Source organism: Tenrec ecaudatus, chromosome 9 (genome assembly GCF_050624435.1).
Source record: "Tenrec ecaudatus isolate mTenEca1 chromosome 9, mTenEca1.hap1, whole genome shotgun sequence".
In the NCBI taxonomy this organism is placed as follows: domain Eukaryota; kingdom Metazoa; phylum Chordata; class Mammalia; order Afrosoricida; family Tenrecidae; genus Tenrec; species Tenrec ecaudatus.
The window spans coordinates 117,863,250-117,872,771 of record NC_134538.1 but is presented as its reverse complement, the minus strand read 5'-3'; the positions used below and the strand labels follow the sequence as shown (position 1 = coordinate 117,872,771).

The 9,522-nt window shown below is 35.6% G+C and overlaps 1 non-coding gene across 1 annotated transcript; it reads right to left on the bottom strand.

Annotated features, from left to right (window-relative positions):
• Positions 1–8,707: 8,707 nt before the first annotated feature.
• Positions 8,708–8,824, bottom strand: LOC142457626 (small nucleolar RNA SNORA32). Its single transcript, XR_012786328.1, has one exon. It is a non-coding gene; the product is annotated as a small nucleolar RNA SNORA32 (small nucleolar RNA).
• Between the last annotated feature and the right edge of the window lie 698 nt (positions 8,825–9,522).

Here is a 9,522-nt window from a genome sequence, read left to right as displayed (position 1 = left end):
AGACCATTAATGTGCATAATTGATAGCAAATGATAATATAATTTTTGATCTTATATCTCTCAGGTATGCATGTTGGTCAATCAATGAAATAGATATTTTTGTGTGGTGGTGGCCATATAAACATTTGCCAATTCCACATTTTAAAATGTAAAACAACTCAGTGGTACTAGTAATTAGTTTTCATCATGTTGTACAACTAAATATAATTTGAAAACATTTTCTTTTGCCCAAATATATTTTCACTTTTGCTAACTCCCAAAGCTACAATTTGCTCACTGCTCTAGAATGTGTCATTTGATGGATGGCCAACATTTGCGTGTTCTATGTCCTGTCTAGACAACTGCAACATGATACTCATTTGCATGACTGCTGTTCTTTCCATTTGGTTTCCAAACTTGACATACGACGCAGTTTCCTTCAGCTCTATAAACTTTGTAAACAAACTTTTTCAAATAATTGCAGTGTTCTATACTTATTCAATCTGCATGTTTAGTAAATAATTTGAGAAACTGGACCAAATGAAATAGAGCACGACAACAGGGTTGAAAGAAAACAGATGGATAGTCTATGATATGATGATGATATAACATTGTTCATGAAAAGTGAGAGGACTTTGATCCAAGGCATGATATTTTCAATTGCCTCATATGCATGGGAAAGTTGGTCAATGAATAAGGAAGACAGAAGAACTGGGGTGTTTGAATTCTGGTGTTGGCAAAGAATACTGAAAGTACTGTGGACTGCCAGAAGAACAAACAGCACTGTGCTGGAAGCTCAGCAAGAATGATCCTTAAACATGAGGATGGAGCGACCTTATCTTAACTACAACGGGCATCTGCTTTTCAGTAACTCACGCCTGCAGCGTGCTTGGGAAAATAGAGTCAGTGTAAAAGAGGATGACCTTCAAGAAGATGGAATGAGACAAAGGCTGTCATAATAGGTTCAAACACAGCGATGTTTGTGAGCGGAAGTCAGCAGTGTTTTGATCTGATGTCCCTATAGTCTCTGTGAGTCAAAACTAATTAATATACACATATGGGCATTTCTTCTAGTCTTTTCCTTGACCCCTATCCTCAACTCCCTCATCTGTTTTTACTGGAGTATTTTGCTGTATATTTCTGATTCTCTCTTCAATTTATATGGAGTTTGTGGTACTCATTTCGTCACAAGGAAGTTAGTTAATAGAATATTTTATGTGCATTCATTTCTATATCAACATAAATATTATCATGTCCTCTAATGATATTATAAAGACAATGTGGCAACAATGATATGATTTGTTTGTGCTTCCATTAAAAACATTTTAAAGTGTAGTGTTATATTTCATATGAAATAATTTGGACCATTTTTATCACAGTAACCCAGTAAAGAACTTCATCTTAACATAAAGTAAAAATTGATGTGATGCAATTTTGCTTGATTGAGTGCATGAAGATTAAATTATTGCTTTTTAAACATTGTTCGGCTATTAAAACTTTTAACGCATATAAGTGAATAGCCCACATATTTTAATCTAATAACTTTTCCTATATATTTATATTTTCCTTTTCTCAATAGTACTTTTCTTAGTCTTGGATGACTAGAAAACAAGTCCAGGGACACCCATATGTGTATAAGAAAGAACTTTATACACAATAGCAATTGAATATTGAGAAAACATCCCAGGCCAGTCCAGATCAAGACCATAAGTCAGTCCATTCTTACTCAACATGTCAAATACTATTCCATAAATTCCTTTTTAGATTCACACAGCCATTCAATGATGCCGAATGCAGGAAGCTCACAGGCCAGTGGATGGATAGTCTTGTGGATCTAGTGGTGGTGGAAGCATCTCAGCACTGGCAGGGGTCTCCATGTGACTCCTCCAGCACCAGGGCTCTGGCTGCATCAGCATAGCTCTGTCTGGCTCATCATCAGTAATGCCTCACAGGGAGTGAGTGTGTGTCCCACCTCCAATGAGCTATTTATTTCTTTAGCGCCTCCAAATGAGGTCATCAAGCTGCAACCCCATTGACAGGCTAAATTCCATCCTTTCACTCTTAAGTCTCACATTGAAAACAAATTATGTAACTGCCACAGTACTTTAAAATCTATGCCATTTGCTAGATTGATATATTATTTTGTTTTGTGTTAGGTGTCATGGAGTCAGTTCATGGCAACCCTATATACAACATAATGAAATGGCCTGGGGCCAACATCGCAATTGTTCCTATATTTTAGCCCACTGTTAAATTATTTCTCACCAAACTGATAATGCTGCCTCTCAAGTGCACCAGCTACATACATAAACTTCTTATATTAGAATAGATTTTGAGTTTCAACTTAATCATAAACCCTAACTTAGAACAATTACTTTTTACTGTGTGTTACTGCTCAATATTTGACCTTAAGAAATGATCACTGAAGAAATGGATACTATAGAAAGTGTGGTGAAGAAATCAGATATTTTCAGGCTATCAGTAAATAGTGTTTGGGGTCTAAAGTCTTGTCTTAACATGCAACCATCTCAGTAAGGTGTCAGCTAAATCTACCCATAAGGAGCACACCAGTATGTCCGATCCAAGGATTATAAATGATATGATCAGAGATAGGAGGAGGGAACTGTGGCAGAGTTTAAATTTTGTGCACTGGGTTTGCAGAAGGCTGTGGATGACGGTGTTAGCTCAAACTCCATTTGCAGAGTCCCCACAGAGATGAAGTCCTCAGTGCACCCCCTCAGCTAAGTGATTAAGGGTATGGATAGTCTTGCCTCCAGACAGAGTGCATTTATAAACTGGGTAACTGCAGGTATGTGGAAGTTAAAATGTAATGTATTATCCGTTGTTTCCCCTTTTGATCTATTTTTAATTTGTTCTAGTTTCTATTATCTTCTGCTTTCTTTTACTGAGGATTTTTTCCCTGGATTTTATTTTGTACTTTTTGTTGTTTTCTCTATGAGTTTCTTTTTATAAAAGCTAGGGTAGGTAATCCATAGACACAGTAACAGATTAATAGCTCCTTAGGGTTATGGCAAGGGAGGTTGTGGGGTAATAGGCAACTAATTTTAATGTATAGAAGAATGTTTTTAAAGTCCTAAGATTTGGGTGATGATTTTATAACTCTCATTATTTAAACCATTGAATTGTATAGTTCAAATATATATGTTATATATGTATATATATGAAATCTTTGAAGTAGGAAAGAGGAGAGAAATCTTTAAAACCTAGGTAGAAAGTGTTGACGGTCTCTGTCTGAGGACCCCAAATGCATCACCGACTGTAGCCCAGCAACGCCGCAAAGCCGCACTTGGAGTAGGGAGAGCCTTCTCATCTGCCTGAGCTGATGGACTGTAGCATGTGATGACAGGCGGCTGGCTGCCTGACCCATGGAGATTAAGGCCAAGAGACTGTGTGACTGAGAGACTAAGAGCCGACGAGAGACACTTGGCTGCTGGCTGAGGAAAACAATGCCTGTACGTTTATTGTTCACTGAACCTGCCTTGTGGTAACTTATTGACTTCCCTAATACAGTCCGTCCATTGTGAAAAAAATTCGCCATATTGCCAAATTATCATATCAGTTGAATCTGCAACTTTGCTGTTTAATAGATGACATTGAGAAAAATGGGAATTCTTAATATTAAAATAGAAATATTTAAATGGCCTTAATGTATGGGAGATTCTAGACACATAATAAAATAGTCTGATTCAATTATAAGAGCTAATAACAAGGATCAGTGATATGTAATTTCCTAGGGGTACAGGTCATCCACTTATACAACAGTTCCTGTAACAACTGTATGAATTCAAACTATGTTAGGAGGAGTGATGATGTTTATAAGTTGGCTAGTTTAAAATTTATAAATAGTTCTTTTAGTTCGTGTCTATCACTCCTTCACAGAGACACATGCAGCTGGCTCGACTGGGTCTCCCTTGGCCTGCTAAATGAACATGCTCGCATCTGATATAAATTCTACAAAACATTCTTACTTCATAATATACCTTTTTAAAAGCTCTATTACAAGATTTCACTATGAAAATAATTTTATTTAATAACAACTTGTTCTGTAAATATTAAGACAGATAAAAGTCTCCAAGAAATAAGCTTGAGGAATGTTAAAACTTCATAAAAATTCTGGTTGTGCAAACATTATCACTTGATGCTAAAATACATCATTTTAACAGTGCAGAAACTAGATTGAAAATGAATTTTAAAAACCATTCTGGGCAATTTTTGTTTGTTTGCTTGGCAACTGCCCCTTAAAATATCTGCCCCATAGTTGTAATATTTGTTAAAGCAACTTCCATGGATGATATTACTCATGTTATCTATGGAATGCTAATTATGTTTTTAAAAGGAAGCTATTTAAATGTAGCCTACAGATCATTATTCTTATATTGTTTTTACTTTTAAAATATATCTATGAGCCACATTTAGATCAATTTTTTCCTCATACCAAAGCAAAAAATTTAAGCTTTCTAATAATTAAATTGAATTTGAAATATAATTCAAATGAATTACACATGTGCGTTACATACATGTACAAAATATTACCCCATGAAGCTCTAAGGAAATTGAAATATTTTATATATTTGTGATTAATTATAATGACAACTGTGAAGACCAACTTCCCAGCATAAAAAACAAAAAATTTCATGTAGTTGATTATTATACTTTCATGGCAGACTTTTTTTTTTCAAAAAGAATTTTAGAACAGAGCAAGATATTTCTTTTACGGTTTCCAGAGAGATTTGTCAGTGTTCCATTTAAAATGTGTTTTAATGAGTTATTGGTGAAAGCTTACACCCGTTTAGGTTCCCCCTCAATAACCTCTATAGAAATTGTATACTCTTGACATGAACACTCTCATTCTGTCCATTCTGGTTGTTCTGCTTTAATTAGTTTCTTTAAAATAAGTATTTTAGTATTTGATATATGTCTTTATAATGAGGTGGTAATAATGGCAATATTTAATAATGATATGAGCTTTGACAAGTCAAAATACATGCTGGCCTTATTATAAAAGCAAAGGCCAGGTGTGAAAAGTCATAGAGCCAAAACACAGTGCTACCTGCAATGCAAACCGTGATTTTAGAATGTTTTTCCATTGCTGAAAGGAGTTGATGATAAAATTAACTTCTTAATTAGTTTATATGTATTTTAATATTCATGAGCCAATTACCTGTGCATATTTACTCATATTTTTACCCTTCCCCTGGGATTTACCCATCTTCTAAAAACCCTTATTATGTTCAGCTCAAACTTCTCAGTGTACAACCTAAAAATTCTTGAGGTATTGGTGCAAATTTATATGAATCTTCCCTTTAAGACTCAGTTTTATTTACCAGTTTCCATGATAGTAACATGTGCTATATACAATTTGGTTGATTCTTTATGTTCAAAATGTAAGCTATATATTTAACTAGTGACATCATTCGACTAAAAATGTTTCAGAAACACATTGGTGAAGATAGGAATTCAATAAATACTTACCAGCCTACTGTGTATTAAGAAAGATAATACTAAACGGAACCGGTGATGTTATTAGTTAACTTTACAGTCATAACAGCATTGTTTGGCATTGCTTAAATCTGCTAATTCTCTAAAGCCTCCCAACAGTCCTATGAAGTAGGGGCTTCTTCCTGGTACACAAACGCAAACTGAGGCGCGAGACGTTGAATAACTTGTCCAAGGCCACATATCTAATGAATTATGAAATGGGATTTGAACACAGTTAATGTGATCCAGAATCTGTAGTCTTAACTATTTTGCCATTATTTCTCTTGTTTAAATGGAACATTGTAACTCTGATTGATTTAACCAGCGGCTGGATCAAAACTGCAACAGTAAAAGATAAGATCCTCTAGAGTATCAATATGAATTCTAGTTACATCAAAACCTTAAAAGGAAGCATTGTTTTCATATTGATTTCCCTCTTCTAGAGAGACAGGAGGACAGAGAAGCTGTGATCCAGAGGGTTCCAAAGTCTGTACCTTTTCGTAGAAGCAAATTGTTGCGTTGTTCTCCTGTGGAGCCCCAGTTCCATCCATCGCCCTTCACTGAGCGACAGATTTTTGAACCACGGTTCACCAGGGATCCTCCATCCAAACTGCCCACTCAAACAGGCCCAGTGCTTCCAGTTTAATTCCAAGTCCCAGTGTCCCTGTCAGACACAGTAGGACGCCCCCTGGTTTACAAGGCTGTAAGTCTCTAAGGAAGCAGACTGTGCACATCTACTTAAAAATTATTTTATTTACTTTTGTAAATGCCAAGGGAGGCTGGAGCGGGAGCAACTTTAGCTCTCTCATAATTTCCATCAACTTCTTTAAATGAACCACAAAAATACACAAAAATTTAACCAGTGTATGGTGTTCCTGCTATTTTAACTAATCTGTTAGTGTGAATCCCTTACTAACAGATATCTGCCCGTAAGCTTGTCTGGCAGAAATTCTGGAGCCTCCACTGTGTAAATATTACCCATTTTCAAGCTGTATATGCACACTTATTTAAAATGTACTAGCATACCTTGTATTTCATTGACCTATCTTGTTTTTACATTTTGAGGATAGTTCCTAAATTTCCTGTGTTGTTTTAACCAAAATAAAAGTGCAATGAAAACAACTTTGTAAACCTAAATGAACAAGAGTCTTTAATATTTCTATTAACATGAGTCACTAAGGACTCAATGTAGCATCAATGAAAAACAGCTTTCCTCTAGTTCTTAAACTCTTCCCTCCTCCACCCCCCTACTATCATGATCCCAATTCTACTTTACAAACCTAGTTAGACCAGAGGATGTACAGTGGTTCAGATAGGAACTGGAAACTGGAAACACAGGGAACCCAGGACAGATGAACCCCTCAGGACCAGTGGAGAGAATGGTGATACCGGGAGAGAGGAGGGAAGGGGGAGTTAAAAGGGGGAACTAATTACAAGGATTTACATATAACCCCCTCCCTGGGGGATAGACAACAGAAAAGTGGGTGAAGGGAGACATTGGACAGTGTAACATATGACAAAATAATAATTTATGAATTATGGAGGGATCATGAGGGAGGGGGCAGTGAGGAGGGATGAGGAAAATGAGGAGTTGATATTAGGGGCTCAAGTGGAGAGCAAAAGCTTTGAGAATGATGATGTCAACAAGTGTACAGATGTGCTTGACACAATGGATGTATGTATGGATTGTGATATGAATTGTACAAGCCCCCAGTAAAATGATTTTAAAAAAAGAACCTAAATACTAGATGCTCAAACTTCCTAATTCTATGCAAGCTGCTAAATACTAGATGCTAAACTTTCCTAATTCATTATCAGTGGCTACAGTTTTGCATCTCATCCCAAACGAATGAATTAGAAGTAATTATCTCTTTGTGCTGAGCCTTGCTACATGGGTCTTACCTGTCCTTGACGTGTCATTTCACGTACATGATACAATTTTAGAACTCCTACTGGGGTTTACAGTGAGTGGATACCCAAAGCCCAAGTAAACCAATAGCCAGGTTGAGTGATTACTTAAGTATCATTTACAAAATAGAACTTGCCGTCAAGTGGGACTTCTTTGAACTGGTGGTTTGCTGTAGAGGAGAGCTACTGTGGGGCTCAGATCAACTGACTGCAAGGAGGAGGATGTTCCACATGCGCATATGGACGGGAGGGGGCTTCCTGAACAGATGCTCACCACACTCCTAGGCAGCCATGAATTCTTCCCATGTGGACCTCTAAATATGGAGATAACAGTTCGTTTGCTGATGTACAAGAACGCAACCTGTCAGAGATGTAGGTCTGTATTTATGACACTTAAAATTTTCCCAGCAAAGCACTAACCCATTGTACTTCATTCAGAGGTCAAAAGAGAAATTAAATATTTTATAAAGTAGATGTTTTAATCTCAAGTTATCTCAACATTTGCATATATAAAGAAATTATTATTTATAATTAAATTGTTATGCAATTCGCAGTCATTTTAATTTTCAATTTCAGAATTACCTAATCTAAGGATTAAACTAGCATTTAATTTCATTTAAACTGCCATGTGATGCAAGAATCCTGTAAATATTTTTTTCTCTTGAAATGCACAACTGATCTGGTAATATTTTAAGTGTTCTTTTGCAAACACTGGTTCGATTTAGAAGAAAGACAGGAAGAAAGTACTGAAAGCTATCAATATTATGTATTTACCTATTACAATATTGGGTGACTCTTCGAATTACATTAACGTATATTTTACCATGATAATGGAGAATTTCACAATCTCAAATGATTGCAAGGAGATGTTTAGCTATATTGATAAGTATAGACAATTTTGAAGCAAATTCTCAGAAGATAATTTTTATTAAATCTTCAGTGCGACGCGAGATCCCTTTTGGCCTAGTCATTCCACGTTGTACTGCGACCCATACGTCGGAAGGCAGCCGCTCTGCGGGAGAGGGCCGGGACACGCTTCGCTCATAAAGCGAGATTGTCTCAGAACTCTCGGCCGCGCTACCCTGCCCTGGAGTTGCTGTGAGTCGGCATCCACTCCACCCACGGCAGGTAATGAGACTTCAGTGCAACAGATGATGACGTATTAAAGCCATGTTAATTATCTATACTTAATAACTACCTATAGTAAATACCTGAATTTTATTCTAAAACAAATCATGTGCAATACTCATTTGTTAATTTCCCAATGGAATGTGATTACTATATCTTTGACATATATATCCTTTTTTTTTTTTTTTTTTAAGCAATGTCCCCAATCGGTTAGATGCTAGCAAGGCAGCAAAGACAAAAACCTCCTGGGAGATTGTCTGTGGTCATGTCTACAGCAAATCAGAACATTCTAAAAGCCTTGGTAATGACCAGATATATATATCCTAATAATTTAGAGTTTTAAAGAAAATTCTTCTCTGGCTACAAACATCCAATTTTATTGCCAATGAGTAATAAAATAAAATAGTTTCATATAGTTATCCTATTTTTAAAACAATCTTAATTTTCTAAAGCCTCATTTCTGCCAAAATATAGTTTTAAATGTAAATAGTCTAAGTAATATTAAATATTATATCTAGTAAGCTTGCTATGTAATTTTTTCTATTTATCTCCTTATAAAATAAGATAAATCATGATCAAAATAAGCAAAATATATTTTGTAACAGTTTGTTGTCATGGTCAGTGGTGTTGTTTGGAATCTATGTGCCATAGGCAAATACATATTGTATCTGATCTAATTTTTAGATCACACTAATTTTTCAGGTTTAGGTGAAAATTAAAATTCAATGAATACTGAATGTGAAAGTTTATACATGGATCTGTCAGCAAAACGAGATGCTGTACCACAGTAAAGCTCGCTCATCACTTATTGAACAATATACTAATATATACATGAAAAATTATCTATTACATAGAATGAGTTACATAAGTGCATTAGAAAGAAAGGCTTCCAATCAGTGGTGGGAACCTTCTCAAATTACACAAATGAAGTAGGTGAGTGTGAAAAAGAAATATCATTTCCAAATATAATAATTCATTCTTAGATAAGTGTTTTCTTTTCTTTTTTTAT